The sequence below is a fragment of the Cyprinodon variegatus genome, unplaced genomic scaffold, assembly GCF_000732505.1.
Source record: "Cyprinodon variegatus isolate N-32 unplaced genomic scaffold, C_variegatus-1.0 Scaffold27, whole genome shotgun sequence".
Taxonomy (NCBI): domain Eukaryota; kingdom Metazoa; phylum Chordata; class Actinopteri; order Cyprinodontiformes; family Cyprinodontidae; genus Cyprinodon; species Cyprinodon variegatus.
The window spans coordinates 1,338,024-1,354,899 of NW_015150480.1; the positions used below are offsets into that span (position 1 = coordinate 1,338,024).

Consider the following 16,876-nt stretch of genomic DNA (forward strand, 5'->3'; position numbering starts at 1 on the left):
CAGCTTTAGCACAGCTGATTCTGAAGATTGCAGTTCAGCAAAAGCCTGTTAAACAACTATTAATGTAAATCAGCTGTGCTGGATCAGGAAAACCCTCTAAAACCTGCAGGACAGCGGCCCTCGAGGACGGACTTTCCCAGTAAAGGCCATACAGAGTAAAGCCGTACGCATTGCTAACTAAAATTCCGGTTGCAGCCCTAACATAAACCAAAGAGCCAAAACAAAAATCTTAAAACATCACATTTTTTGGCTGACGACAAATTGGGAAACTTCTCCAATGAATGTATGCCTGATAGCATGAACAGCCTTCCCCTCCATCGGCTGTGTTTACAGCAGCCTGTTAAGCTGGTTGCCCTACACCTGCCATTGGGTTAAGGGACACATGGAAAGATTTATTAATCTGTTGACATGACTGTGACCCCAGTGGCTAGACCGCTTTGGGGCAGCTTTTATGAGTGAGCCTGCTACCATCAGCTGTGACACAGTCTGAGGTGATAGAGATATGAATATTGCACAACAGAGCCAAACAACAACATGCTGGGCAATGATCTGCACCATGTAATTTGTTTTACGTCAGATCAGCCAATGGATAAACTTATTACAGATGAAAGATTTCCTCTTTCTTTATTTTTTACTTTTTAAATAAAATTTCTTGTTTTCTTCATTAATTTTGGCAGATAAACCTGTCTCTGTTGATTTATAGAGCTATTTCTACGCCGTATATCTCTAAGGAATTACTCTCAATATTTTCAAAATAACTTATTGGAGGCTAAAGTGGAAGAGACACAAACACTATATACTATACTGAACTGTCAGGGATAAATATGACTGTGTGTCAAATTAGCACTGGAGATATACAGCAGGACTGTGTGAAAACAACAAATCTAAGACTTTATTGGGATTATCTTGCGGCAAAGCCAAAATTCAGACCCGTCTTCAGGGTTTGATACAGTTGATCCAAACATACATTATATTTCTAGACTGCGTCTAGGAACCTCACAATTCTTTGGTAAACAATTTAATGCGCTATAACTAAATTAAATACTGATTTAAGTGCTTTAGTATAGAGATGCATATTCCAAAGATCAGATCTCCACTGGAGATATTTCAAGCTTTAAAACCATCATGGCCCAAACAGAGTACAAGTTCTGTAGCGAGGTGTAGGCCTATTTACTGAATACCTCAAATCAATGGAGATAATCTTTTCGCTGCTGTAAACACCAGAATTCCCCCATTGTGGGACAATAAAGGGATTTTCTATTACATTCTATAATAAATGCTATCTGAATAGTGCTGGCATTTAGGACGGAGATAGGACCATGAACAAGGATTATGACTTAGTGTTTTAGATTTAGACAACATTAATGTCATTCTGTACACACAGAGTGTATATATATATATATATATATATATATACACCATATTTAGTGTGAGGAATTGTGCTATAGTGAATGCTCATAGGCTGTTCAAACTACATTAGAGGTAGTTTAAGAAGTGGCATAAAATATTCTGATTGAACAACCCAAATAATCAATAAAATACAAAACATATATGTTGCTGTGCTCATGTTTATACTCTATTTGAGGAGCATACAAGTTTATTTAATTGAAAAGTTGGGTTATTTTGCTGATATGGTTTTCGATTACGATGAGATTAATTACAGACCCCGTAGTCAACCTGAATAAAACCTCTAATTGTGTCCTGTCACTAATACACACACATACTCTGGGTACCTGAGCAAAACCCTTAACCCCACACTGCTCCCTGGGCCACACACAATGGCAACCCACTGCCCCCCAAGGGGATGAGTTCAAATTAGTAAGTGTATCAAAGCTTATCTTCCAAATTTGACATGTTGACCCTGAAAAATATGGTAGGCAATTAATATCTGTGCTTCTGTGTTTAAATGTTCCTGCATAATTAACCTAGCCTTGCCCTCTGGGAGTTTTGACCAACCTGTTTGTGGAATTCTGTTAAGAGGTTTCGAGTAAAATTAGCAAGGTTTACTTATTTGCAAATAGAAAATCTTATTGGATAGTCTTATCCGACATCCTGGTACAGAAACGCCATTTATTAGGAAAGTATTACATGCTTTCCATTTAATGTAAAATCATACCCAATCTATGATTAATATGTGAAAAATATCTTGCTACTACTTTTTCAATAGTAGTGTAATGATAACTAAAAGGTTTTTCTTCTGCATGGTGAAGGTACCTCTCATCAAAATTACTCGGTCCATTCTACTCATGTCCTGATATGCTTTAGTTTACCTTGAACTGAGGTCCAGATTACACCAATTAGCTACAAATTTACAGAATCCCAAATTCCAAATGCTGATAAAATGTTCAGACTATTTGGTTTTTCTGCCTCCTTATCACCTCAAGTGTTAAAATAAAGACCTTTACTCTGGTCCTGTACCATTTCCTTGCTGAAGCATGTTAGCCTAATAGGCAATAATGATGATATCATCATAGGAAACAGGTTTTCTACAGTGGCTTACATTTTTGAGAGAAAAGGAATTTCAAAGGAAGCTGAGCGTGAGTAGATGCCAGGTTTACTGGTGACCCAAAGCAATCAAGACTCCTCTGCCTGTTTGCTCTGGCTGGACTCCAGAGGACTGAACCAACATGACAAAAGACTGAGAAGTGGAGGAAAGAGCTTATCTTAAGTGGAGATCAAACTACCGGAAAAAGTTAGTGGAGACGTGCTAATGAGCCTGAAAATGTTCCTCGACAAAACAAAAAATACATCACCAGCCAAAGACCCTCAGAAAGTCATTCTTGTTTGTCACACAGCCAAATAAACAGTGCAAAAAAGGGCTGCCCACCTTCCACACACAGCCAAACTTCTGTAAGGGAATAATGATCGTATGACAAAGGCAACACAGGCCAAATGTCTGAAGCTAAGAAAAATGATCATATGACACAAGGAGACGATGGATTCCTTTTTGCCGGTGAAGATTCTCGGTCATCTGGGCCATAGTCATTCTAAAAAACAATCTACTGGATTTGGTTTCGCTTTCCATTCAGGAAGCTTTTTCATTTACAAAAAAAAAAAAAAAAACTTGTTTTGGCATAGAAAACATGCAAATTGAACTGGAAGAACGGGTCCGTCCCTTAGGAATGGGCAGTAGTTTTGGGTTCTTTGTTAGCCTGCAATAATTCCTTTAGTTCTGCTTTTTGTAACAATACAAAACTAACCCCCAGATTCTACATATTCCGCTCCGCTCACGTACATCTTCTCGGTCTTTCACCGTCAAAATACGGAGCCGAGCTATTTTTTGCTCCGCTCCGCTCTAGCCAGGTCAAGATCCACAATTTCAATCACACCAGACAGGAAAAAGAACGTCGATAAGATCCGGTTTTTCTAATTGACATATAGTAACGACTGATTGGCAACTACAAATTAGAGCATAGTAGTATATATTCCCAAAAAACTAAGACTAAGTTAAATGATTGGATCCAAACTGTTGGTACTTCAACATACCAGGAAGCGGATTTGTCATTCCCATCGAAATATTTATTTTATACAGAGAGGCTTAAAAGTTGAATCAAATCCAGTCACAACAACTTTAAAGAGCGCATCTCACAACTTCAAAACAAAGCTCTTATCGCAGGCAATGATGAAGAGATGCTGAGTTTGGAAGCAGAGAACAAACCTAGTTCTTGAAAACCATGGATCCTAGTTATCCCCGTTACAAGAATCCACAACAAAACGCAATTATTTGGGCAGAAACTGCACATATGGTGGATGCTGATGGGGATTTTTTTGTCATATTAAATTAAGCATTCATTAGAGCATGTTTTTGCACGTATGGATTTAATAATAATATATCGCATGCTCTCCTCGTGCCCCAAGGAAGTCAGAGCAGAGCAAGACAGGAGGAACAGCGGAGGCTGTAGGCTTTGCTTTGAGCAGGCGGTCTGAAGCGCAGCGCAGTGGGGTGCTTGCAAAGGATGTGGGATTTCTGGGTAAGATGTATCCAACATCCTGGTAATGAAACTCCATTCCTTAGGGAAGCAATTACGCCCCAGTGAGGTAAATATATAAAATCTCTCACATATCAGGACTGAACACACAGCGATCAAACAATCAAAGTGGGATTGTCCATCACCAGATGAGCAAGTGGGACCTGTTTGAGTAAATGTGTACCCCAAATTTCCCCCCACCCATCACTGATGACAATACAAGACACATGGCGCCAACTAAAAAGAAGAGCACTTTACCGTGTAGCACCAGCTGTGTTTGCCTTTCCAATAGAGCACGGATAGTGAAGGGGGAACCTTATGTCTACTGGACTGAGGTAGTGCAGATCAATCACAATTTCTTTTGTTGGAAAGATTGACCTGTGAGGCAGCTTTGGGCTAATGAGGAGGCACTGCAGATCCAATCATTTACATACAAACCCAGGTGGCGAATACTCAGAAACATCTAAAACACAAACATGATGCACCTTGGTGTCATTCACCATCATTTAAAGTAACTAACAAAGCTCCCATATATTATAAAGGAAACTCCCCTGGTATAAAAGTCTTTATTTCCAATATAAAACTGAAATAATCCTATTTAATGTCATGTTTATCCACACCCTGTTGGGTTCAACGTGAAGCTTTATCTCACTGAAATATTGCCCCCTATCCTGTACAGCCCTGCATGAATTACATGCACCGCTGCCGTCATGTTCCCAACACAAATTCGCTTTATGATTTATACTGCCGTCAATAAAACGAGCGGAGCCTCTTCCAGTTATTTCTTTGACGTTAATGAAAATCTGACTCACAAATGAAGTCATCTGGTGTCGTTTAAATTGCATACAGTGCACACCCTAATTTACCAGTTTAGTACGTCTAAATCTGATACTTCAACCGCCATGCAGCTTAAGAGTCTTTGTCCACTAAATCTTCATTTTCTTCTCGTCCCTTTCAGTCCATTGTTTAGCAGGTGACCCTGTAGAGTTCAGTACAGCTTAGAACTATGCATTAAACTCATCAAAGGCCTTTAGGTTGTGGCTATTAGAGGAGAATGAATGTGGTGTCAGTGTTAAGCTGAAGATCCCATACAGCTCTACTGAGAAGGTTCCTGTATGTATGAGAGCATTAGGATCCACTTTGGAGCCTGTAACGTCAGTTGACTTCATAGTACATTAAAAAGTACCTGTTTTAGAGCAGTAAAATTCGAACTGTAAATACAATATTCTAATACGATCTAGACGCTCTGCTTTAATACAGTAGGTAAACTTAACCAAGTGGGATATATATTCCAGCGTCGTTTTCTTTCTCTCCTTCTTTAGGGGCTGATGTTGAATGAATCCTCTATTCCTGCTTTTGGTATGCTGGGCAGCTCGGCATAGGCCGCTTAAGCAAAAATATTACGGTTTTACAGTAATATGACTCTAAACTGCATGATTTCAAAATGTCTGATTTAAGAAAGGAAACAAAAACAAAATGGCTAAATTGTGGGTTAATCTATTTCATCACAGTCACCTTTAAAAGCTGCTAGAAGCTGTTTTAAACAGGGCTTAGTGTAGTGTACAGGGGGTAACGAGGGGCGATCAGCTACTCATAACCACCTCCCGATTAGGTACAATGAGGTCAGGAGAAGATCAAACACGTTTGATTTTCAGTCGACCGTCGTGGGCAAATCGTTCAGTGCTTAAACAAGGATTCTTCTTCTTCCTCTGAGATGAAAACACAGCAGCATGGCGGGGGTGTGGGTGAAAAGGAGTTCTTTCTATAAAATTGACAAACCGTAGTAGCCACGTTTCCTCAGCCATGTCTTTGTCCAAATACGTCGTCGCCTTTTCTTTGAAGGGCTCTCAACACAAATATGCCAAGGCATTACTGGCCCAACAAAGCCTTGTTTTGGTTTTAAAACATACAAATTGGATTTTTTTTTTTTTTACAAAAACAAGGTTTTGTTGGGCTACTGTATAAAACTTGAAATCAACGCTATTCCTGAGATTTTTAATTGAAAAAGCTTCCTGGATGGGAAGCAAAACGTCTTCAAACTTGGAAACAAAGTCAAGTCGACTGTTTTTAATTTTTTTTTTTTTTGGAATGACTATGACCTGGATGACTGAGAACCTTCACCAGCATATTAAATGGGGAATGTCCAACAACGGCTATCATGGTCCATCAGATCCTCCAGAGATGCTCCCATTTGGGGATTCAACTTTTGTCTTTTCTTTTAACAAATATGTATCCTCTTGAAAACAATAAAGCCCCCGCTCTAATCTAACCCTCGATCCCCAAAATCATCTGACTATAAAGACGCTGATCATAACAGATGAGAAGCTTGTTTAAAACCTACTAAACAGATCTGTCTGCTGCAGCAAACCAGTAATTCATTATGTAAAAGTTCCAAACTACGACTAGTTGAAGTGTTTGGGTTGTTTTTTTATTTCTTTTTTTATCTGTAACATCGATAACGTTTGTTATGACTGGAGAGTTTGGCGGAGAGAACCAGAAGAGCCAAAGCTGACCTTGCCTGGCATCTCACCAAATCGCAGCTGGTGCCTTAGAAGCTGTCAACACCATCTTTTATTTGACCTGCTTATTATAGCAGCCGCTCAGGACGCTGCAGACCTCACATTCGCCACAAATACTTTGAGAGCCAGACCCTAGCGTGAAATAGGAACAACACAGGTCACCATAATGGCACCAAATTCTAGGCAGCAGCAGCCACAAGCCAGAGCTTCGAAATTCATTTGTTGAGCCAGGCTTATTGAGAGGAAGCGTGTTTGTTAGTCCGTTTGCATTATTCTGCCTGTCCTACAAGGTCTTTCCCACTCAGAGGCAGTGAAAGGACTTCATCTCTCTGTGACAAGAAGCACAGATGTTATCTATGCCTGATAGGTTACATGCACGGCCCCTTATATGGACACAATGCTCTGGGCGAAGACATGAAACATCGGTGTTGCTGAGCAGCTTCAGAATTAACAAGCACCTACAAACAGTCAACTGTCAGAGGCTTGCATGAAGCATCAAAGCTCCAGAAACAAGAACGTTTTCAGTCTGCTGCGCTTGATTTAGCTGCAGACTCACACACCGTGTATCAACTGACTTAAAAATAAATCCAATTTTCTGATTAAGGAAGTTTCAGTGGTAAATATGTAGCGGCTTCAAGGGCGTGAGCAGTGACATGTTTGTGTCTCCGAGGAGACGTAAAAAGAGAGAAGGCAACACTGGCTTTACTTTTCCTTCACTCCAAAAACAATTATAGCAACTGACAGAGCTGCCAGCTACAAAACGCAACTCACAACTAGTATCAAGAGAGGAAAAAAACCAAACACCAAAACAATCTCGGGTTTTCCACTACGAGGAAATTACGAGTCACACTCAATCAGCATCCGTTCGGTTTGGGCCAGAATAGTAAAAAAAAGCTAAATGTTCCCTTCGGTTACCACAGAAATGCATAACACAAAAGCCTAAATATGTTCTTGGCGGCTCTGACCAGGAAAACAGGACATAGTGAAAGAACGACTGGAATTATGTTGGTAAGTAATGATTCCCGTCCATTGCAGAGAGATGAGACATAAACCGACCACACAGCAGGGTTCCAACCTGAGAAAAAATAAACATCTTACCATGCATCTCCTACAGTCATAATTAAGATAGGACATTGGTGGAGCCAAATCCTTATTATTCAAGTTAATCTCCACATTCTAAAGTTTTTTTAAGATAGGTCCTTGTGGTTTAAGTTGTAGCCACAGCTCAGATCAATGAGCAACCCCACCAGTCTCTTTAAGTCAATCATTAGCCAGAGTTTTTCTTCTTAAAGTCCTTCTCAGTGGCATTTAAAGGTAGCTGGATGGTCTGACACTTTCCCGTGCACTGTCTCCATGACAGAGGACCTAATAAGCCGAAAAGCATTCCTGGCCCTCCCTCCATGATTCATAGCTGTTTGCTCTGGGCTGGCCCTCCACTCCAGGGGTCCCGGGGCCCCTTTTGTTGCCTCTGTATGTGACTGAAGGGCACTTCCACCCCAGCACACGGCGAAGTAACAATACAAATAGAAAATAGATTACACTAAAACCCAAAACGGCACAAAGGAACCTGGTGGAATGAGCCACGATCCCAGTGAATGCATCAGGGACCTTAATAATGATGGTGCATGTTTTGGTGACTGGGTTTTTTTTTCCATCACTGAGCAATAATGAAAAAGGATTAAATAATAAAAAATAAAAAAAAAACAAGTAGCTGGTCAATGAGAAACATTCGGTATTATTCCAAGACAGTTTAATACCAAGAAGCATAAATGCCATGACTTTGAAAGCCACTATTTCTTCACTACACATTAAAAATGAGGTCTTACAATTTATTTTTTTTAAGTTGAAGAGACTTAAAGAGAATTAATTTTCCCATTTTATACCAACCCATTGGTTCCATCACTTTATATTTGTATTTAATGCTTGTAAACAGACCAGTTTCTACCTAAACAATGTCATTTTTTAAATACCTGCCAATATTTTAATCAATTATAGTCATAAAAAGCATCATCCCTAATGCAAAACTTAATTTAATCATATGATCTTTTCTTATTTTTCTTCTCTTAATCTTAAGTCTTCATAAAATATAAAAAAAAAAAAACAGACCATATTAAACCAAAACAGACAAAAGTGACCTTCTGGAACAGATATTAGGTCATGTGACAACATTTCCATACAGTAAACTATAAATAGCATAAAGGAAATTACTTTAAACTGTTAACTGTAAAAGCAGGAACCAACTGCCAATAAGAAGTGCTGAAAGTGATGCACAGATTACATGAACAGTATGTAGACAACATACAATAAGTTAAAAACTATAATATGGCCAGGAACCTTGATCTAAACATTAAAATATGTGTAAACATATCAATGATATTAGAAAAGATTCTGTTCTTTTTACTCCATTGTCTTAAATCCATGCCAGGCTAAAAACTACTATTACCATAAAAGGATGAAGCCATAAAGGGATGAAGCTTATGCTTTGACCAGCTGAAGAAGCCTGCAGTGATCAAATATAACAAAAAGGCACAATGTTGCATTTCTTTTTCATTATTTTGTGACATTTATTTCAATAAAATGAATTAAGTCACTTTATCCTATTTTGAAAAACTATTAAAAAAAATACATTTTTAGACTTTTTTTTTTAAATCAAAATCAACTACTGATTTATTTCAGATTGAGTAAAACATAATTCTTTAGTGGATGTTGCATAAAAACTCTATACAAAAACATTTATTTGCATTCCATCTAATGTTTTTGGAGAAAAAAACTTCCTTGTTATGATAGTTATAATATGGGTCTATGCCTGGGTGGAAATATAATCTTGTCAATTGAAACAAAGAAAGATCTTTCTAATAAAACATCCCAACGTGACACAATTAAAATCAGCAGACAATCGCGTGTTTCTGCTAGATTTCTGCAGCCACTGTGGGATTAAATGTTCCCTGCAGCCAATGAAAAGTCAAGGGGGGAAATGAATCCCACAAACATTTAAACAAAACATGCAAAAACTTTACTGCAAGCGAGAAAACAGCCGCTCCTATATGTTTAAGCGGGGAGTGGGTTCTCAGACAAAAACACTACATTGAGCGGAGAGCTTTTCCACGCAGCGTGACTGAGACAGAAGTTGGTCTCCAACTCACCGGTTAGCGCTTCCTCTACCTGCCGCCGCCGCATTCACGTGCTCCTTGTCCTCGCAGCTTTTAACTATATTCATAAAGAAAACTAAATTTAACTTGTAATATAGAGTCTACTTCCAAGTAAGAAAAAAAATCGGAGCAGAGAAAGATCCCGGGACGGAGCGCCTAAAGACTGCGGACTCCTCCCAGACACAGTGGGGTTAACTCCTCCTTCCTTCCAGCGGACACTGAGCGGGGGGATGGATGGACCGCCGGTCCCTGAACGCCTCTTAGCACCAGGTAAAGCAGAGACAATCCGGTTTTACAATTTTCTGTTTCTCTTACCGAGATAATAACAAAGAAAACCTCCAGCTACAGATACATTTCTTAGAATATAAACAGTAGCGATTCCAGTTATAGTTTTACAAAGTGTAAATTTTCATAACATCTTTTGTTCTTTTATTTTTTTATTTTATTTTGAGCTTTCACGTTCTGTGAGTATAATAGGTCAAATTTATTTGAGAGAACACTTAAGCCCCTTCCAAAGATTGGAAGATGGTGCTTTTTATGCAGAGATAAACCTGGAAATCAGCAGGGGCGGAGCTAGATGGGGGGCCAGGGGTGGCCATGGCCACCCTTAGCCACTCATTGGCCACCCCTGTGCAGAGGCGTAGCCAGAAAATTTTTATAAGGGTGGCCAGGCAATAACCAATGTACACTGAGGGGTGCCCGAAAGCGGATAGGCACCAGAACGTCACAATCAATCTACACTGTTCCATGAGGAAAAGTTAATGAGAAAAACATCCATATTTTCTAAATAAAGACAAACGATATTTTCCCACAGCCTTTGCTAACAGATAAACAGATACATTCAAACATCCATGCTTTCTCAAAAAAAAAAAAGGTATAGTGGATAAAATTGCTTTGGGTTTGAGTTTTGGGCAAACATCTTTTCCTTTGTTATTACTTACCTATTTTTATCAGTAATCATTCTGATAAAATTGATATTTACAAGTACTAATATCTACATAAATTGATTATTTAATAAGTTTTTATTAAAATAGTTATTTATCTATGATTTCACTGAAGACTCCTCAGTGTTTTTGTTTTCAAGTAATTGTTATTATATATGAAAAATTTAAATGTTTTGAATATTCCACTTGAGAATATTACTGCTGCCACTGTCTGTATTAGAGGGAAATAAATGGTAGGGGTGGCCACAGGGGTGGCCAATGATTGGCTAAGGGTGGCCATGGCCATCATTATTGATAATGACTATTATTGGTAATGACAATTAAAATATGTTTGCCCCAGAACTCAAACCTGAAAGAATTTTGTCCACTATACCTTTTATTTACACAGCATAGATGTTTAAATATATGTGTCTATTTGTCAGCAAAGGCTGCAAGAAAGTATAGTTTGTCTTTATTTACAAAATATGGATGTTGTGCTTGTTCCTGTTGGAACAGTGTAGATTCACCCCGAGGTTCTGGTGCCTTTCGGCCACCCCTCAATGTACATTCGTTATTAACTGGCCACACCTATTAGGATTTTCTGGCTACGCCTCTAGAAATCAGCTTGGGACTGGAACTGGTTGATTTTCACTTTGATCAGTCCAGGTGGGCCCCTTGGAATCTCAAAATTCCAATATTTTTTCTGGATAATGAATGCACCATACCAGACATCAATGCAAAGATGGCAAATTTGAATGTAGGTAATTGAAGATGATGTCAAAGCAAGGCTGTAACTTTGTGGGGACGATCTAAGGGTGGAGGCAGATGGACCTACAGTTACTCGACACAAATGCTTTCAATATGGTTTGTATTTTCCAAAAATGAGCTAAATCATATTTATTGAATGCTTTCCTGTTGTTGAGAACACAAAAGAACAAAAATCCCCTGATATTTATATTTATAGGCAGTTAGACATTAATGTATTTTAAAAAAGGATGAATAACAGCCGATTTCAATTCCAACAGCAATATATCATGCCTACACAATTTCAGTTTCATTCATCCATCCATCAATCCATCCAGAAAAATGTGGATTGATGGATGGATGTTTTCCCTTTCTGCTACATTAGTGATTATCCTCCTTCAAAAGCAGCAAAATCAAATTTAGAAATGTGTCCCACATATTGCCAAAGTCTATGTATTGAAATTATTGGTGGGGACATGTTCACACCAGTCCTTCAGAAAGTTACGCCTGTGTGTTAAAGTGACCAAAGAGCACAAATCTACCTTCATGAATGAGAGATAAAAAAAAAAAACTCTTTAAAAAGAACATTAATTTTCTGGAATGTATCCAGGCATTAGAGAGTAAGGCTTTAAGGAGATAACAGAAAGGCTAAAAACAAAAACAAAGTTTCTCTTATGGAACATGTTGGTCTCCGCTGCCATCAGACTGCTGAACTGCTGAAAAAAAAAGCAACCTAAATCATGTCACTGTCTCTGCATCATATTGATAACAACAAACCAAAAAACGCTGCATATTTGCACCATATATATTAATGCTCTGAGCTTCCATATATATATATATATATATTTTTTTTGCACCTTGTTTTTTTCCCTGCTGCACTTGATGAGATGGAAATATTCATTTACTGTCTGAAAAGCTGTAGTAAACAAAATTTTGTATACTCTCTGTGTATATAAAATGACAATAAAAGTAGTATAAGTGGTTTAGGAAATGTTTTTAGCCTGATGGTAATATTTGATTAAACGTAAGGATCAGTATTTCTATCCAGCTGAACTTTTTCTGTGTTTCCGTCAACTGGATTTGTTTGAGGTTTAATAAAATGTGTTCTGATTCTAATGTCAGCTTGTAAGGTCTCTGCTTCTTATATAAATAGCTGATCTCTAATGACAGAAAGGCTGGAAAAGTCTATGTATCACTGTTATTTAACTCTTTCAATTAAAGCTCTTTAAGGGATATTAGCATTGGTATTCAAGAGTAATAACGTAAAAATCTGGAAACTGGAAGTCAGAAATCAAACTATGATCTATGCATCTCTCATTGTATCATCAGGTAGCCTTTTTCTGTTACAGAATGAATGAGAAATCAATAATCTGAAGAGGAATATTTTAGGCAAACACTATCTCTTTAAATCTTTCAGGACTTTAGCTGGATTATATTCATAAACTAATGCCAATAAACAGCTACATGTGCCAGCAATTGTTTGTACCTGTCTATTTAGTGAGAATACAGTCTAGCAGATATTCCCAGCATAGTTCTGTTTGATTTTGTTTACACTGATCATGTCAGGTTGTGTGAATCCGATGCGTTCACACCGACACTCCTTTTTTTTGCATAATACTTCTGCTTTTCCGTGAATCAGTGCATTTATCTTCTTTACCTTTTTACTGGTGCGGTTCCCTTCCCTGACCTAACACGAGGAACGAGATGATAAGTATTTTACATAACAGTAACAAGCATTTCTGTCATGAGGATCAACAAACTGATGGCCAGGGAGATAAAAAAAACAGGTTAAGTGCCCTCAGACAATGTGGTCATTGCTATTTTTAAAACCAATTCCTCCTTTTGGTTTCCTTTTAATTGTAACTTCTTTAAATACCTTCACTCTCTGATAAGTGGCTGTCCGGGTTCAGTTTCCCCTCCCCACCACGGTAAAGTGACGGTTGCATAACATACGTCTTTGGTCGGGCGTGGCTGGACCTACGCTTTCTCCACATCAGCCTCCTAACAGCTGCTTTCCAACGAGTACCTGAATGAAGATGCTTATCTCTCCTCCTCCTATTGCAGCAGCAGCACTCAGTTCCTGTTATCAGGATCTGTCTACACAACAAACAACCTTTCATCCCCCACAGTTTGGATTCAGCGGCTGGGATTTAAGCTCCAGGCAGCCAAGATTGTTGTTTTCCAATCTACATATCTTGTTTTTCACATTTTCTGACGTGTAAAAACAAGGATTCAGACAAATAAATCATGATAGAATTGCAATGACTACAAATGGATGAGTGATTTATGGTAAAATTGCATGAATTTGTTGAAATTACTTTGATGCGCTGAGAACCAGTACAAACATAAAATGCCTCAGAAAAGTATTTGCATCTTGAACTTTTACACATTTTGAATTCTATTTAAATAGTTAGTCATACAAGGAGACGAGGCAGTCTTAATGGAGACGTTGAAGAAAACATATATATTTTTCTTACAATTAGATATGACCATATAGAGAATATTAGAGATTAAGCAGCTTTAACGAGGACCTAGGAACTCAGCAGACACACTAGAAAAAATCGAAATCTAGATAAATAATTTTTTCTTCGAATAAGTGGAGGAAAAAGATAAAATTTGCCAATGGAACAAGACAATTTACATTTAAAATAAGAAAACATAATTGCATTGTCTTATTTCAGGTGCATTTTCTCTAATTACCTTATTTTAAGAGTAAAAATACTCATTCCATTGGCGAACTGTCTAATTTACCTACTCAACTTGAGGGTAAATACACTTAATTTAGGAAATTTTAACTTATTTCGAGATCGTTTTTCCAATGCAGGCCAGGGATTTAGTTCTGGAGAAATTTAAATTAGGATTAGCTACCAACACAACATTAAAGGCTTTGAAAATCTCCCAGAGCACAAATGAATCATCTGAAAATGAGAAGAGTATAGCAACACTGTGGCCAACCTCTTAAACTGAATAAAGTCTAAGAAAAGATCATCCAGAGAAGCAGCCTAAAGAGGTTCATGGTAACACTGGAGGAGCTGCAGAGGAGTACCTAACTGGAAAACCATTAACTCACAAATCATGCCTTTATTAAAAGATGCAGAAAGCTGCTGTTGGGACAAAGTCTCACAGAGTTCTTGTTGCTACATTCCAGATACCCAACACACTAGTAAAGGAAATATTCTTGTGAGATACAACTAAAATTGACATTTTATGGCCTAAATGTTAAAGTTAACCCATTGTGACACAGTTTTTAGCCGTTTAGGTTTCCAACAGAATGTCCTGCAGCCTCTGGTTTCCTCCCCACAGTCAGAAACATGCATGTAAGATTGAATAGTCTGAGTTTGTGCGTACATGATAGCTCCCTGTAGTGGCGACCAGTGTAGTTCCTGCCCTGGAGATAGAAAGCAGCAGTATGAAGTGACAGATGAGCTGATTGGTGGAAGCATACCCCAACACTCATTCAGCAAAGTATTGATTCAGAGAGGCAGACTGACACAATGTTCAGATTTTCCACCACCTTCACTTTGTTAAAAAGCTGTAATAGTAATGTCACAAAATGAGAAAATACACAACTGGTATGATTACTTTTAGAAGGTCACGTGTAACCGACCTACTCCTAGCACTACATAAACAATCTAGAAAATAAGTAAAAATTTCTTAAATATGTGTATTTAGCCTTAATTTGAGTAGGTAAATATGATGATTTACCACTATAGACTGAGTATTTTTAATCTTAAAATAAGATAATTAGATAATATGGCAAAATGCCTCACCTACCTCCTCAATTCAAGAAAAATCCACTTATTTTAAGAACAAATTACTTATTTAGATTTCAGTTTTTTGCAGTGAGCTGAAATCTGTTGCCACATAAAGCTCTCTGCCAGCTTTCAGGAGCATTGAAAAATAATGCTCTCTAAAAATAATGCTCTCTAAAATGGCGCCCCCTATCCATTAACTCACCATAACTCTGTCTAGTGGTCAGTTGTAGACAATTTGCACAGCTCCCATAGGAACTATTTCAAACTAAATAAAACACTAGCTGTCATTTGAACGGTTTCAAACACACAAAGAAAAAATGTTGTTCTGTTTTATGCAGACACACAAAAGTAGGACACAACCGGACAAACAGGTAGGGCCGTCTGGGAGACGCACACTAATCAACACCTTAACCCCACTACTGGGTCTTCAAATGAGGCTTTTAACACTTCGATTGCAGCCATTCTAATGATCACTGCATTGGTCTACCCTCACAGCTACACTACAGCATCACCAGTGGGGGACAATGGCTGCAAATCCCAAGCAAAAAAAATGGAGGATGGGTGAAAATAAGGAGGATTGGGATATTACTCAGGATCCAGTTCAATGCTGCTTCATGCTCTCCATGACTCCTTTGAGTTGCACAAAAAAAAGGTTATATTCCTCATAAATAAAAAGGAAAGCATGAGAATAAAATAGAATAGAAATATCCTTTATTGGCGCACAGTGGAGATATTCAGATATACAAGCAGCAAAGGTCTTTTCTGAAGGTGTGTGTGTTTGGAAGACAAAGGGAGGTATTTAACCTCCCTCACAATAACCGGTCACACCCTTAAACAACTACCTGCTGACCTCTAAATATGGCAAACATAAAGAAGCTACTGCCAAAACAATAGACGAGGGAGATGTTTTCCCAGGGAGGTGTTAAGGAAGAAAAAACTGGGCCATGTAGGAGAGGCATTTAATTGAACACGACAGGTCTGATCCGAGTGATAGCTCGCAGCCTCCTGCAGGTCAAACTAATGAGAAATCGATGACGACAACGAGTGAGCCTCTAACATCAGGGTCATTTAGAGATTTACAGGAGCAAGAAGAACACTTGAATGCTCTAATTTACCTGAGATTTCAGTATAATTGGAGGATAATAAACCTGTTTTAAAAGTCAAGTGTTAAATGGTTTTTGAACTCCAGAGCTGAATTACTCAGCTGAAATGTCTGTAAAAGAATAAACCCTGGATTTGAGGATAATGGCTGGTTGCAGTAACCTGACAGAGTGCCGTCTGTGGTTTGTCTTTATCAGAGGATGTATAAACCTGGGCGGGAAACCAAACGTGTGATGGATCTGCTTCTCACATCATCTGTCGGCCTGTCTGTCTCTGTGATTTGTCATTACTGAGATGAGCTGGAAGCCAGCAGGCGGCAGAAACGGAGGATGATGGTGACTTGATTTGGTTTATTACGTTGCTGTATGCAGAACGAAGCATTTAGATATCTGCTCAAAAAAAATGAGACGTGTCTTTCTGAAGATCCGGTTCTGCACAACATTTGTTGCGAGGACTGAGATGAATTCATTGATGTCAGTTTATGGACCGATGTGGAACGGGTTAATGTCTCTTATTGGAAGGAAGTTGAATCTGTATCAGTTTAGTCGTGTTTCTGCTTCCACCACATTGAACTCATTGCTTTCTTCAAGCATATTCTTAATAAATAATCAAGATTAAGTCGTTTGTTCTGAGTTGAGTCAAGTAAAACATTTCCTATTCCATCCATCCATCCATCCAGCCATCCATCCATCAGTCCATCCATCCATCCATCCATCC

General features: G+C 38.4%; 1 protein-coding gene across 2 annotated transcripts in view; it reads right to left on the bottom strand.

The window, feature by feature from the left end:
- The window catches only part of tiam2 (T-cell lymphoma invasion and metastasis 2), a 137,696-nt gene that overhangs the window by 92,761 nt on the left and 28,059 nt on the right, over positions 1 to 16,876 (bottom strand). Inside the window, exon 1 of one of the 2 annotated variants that reach the window (XM_015396585.1) lies at positions 9,631 to 9,811. The exons of the other annotated variant lie outside the window; for it this stretch is intronic. The gene's annotated coding sequence lies outside the window, so the exon portion shown is untranslated. Of the gene's footprint in view, positions 1 to 9,630; positions 9,812 to 16,876 lie in introns of those variants that run through there. 2 annotated transcript variants of the gene reach the window in all.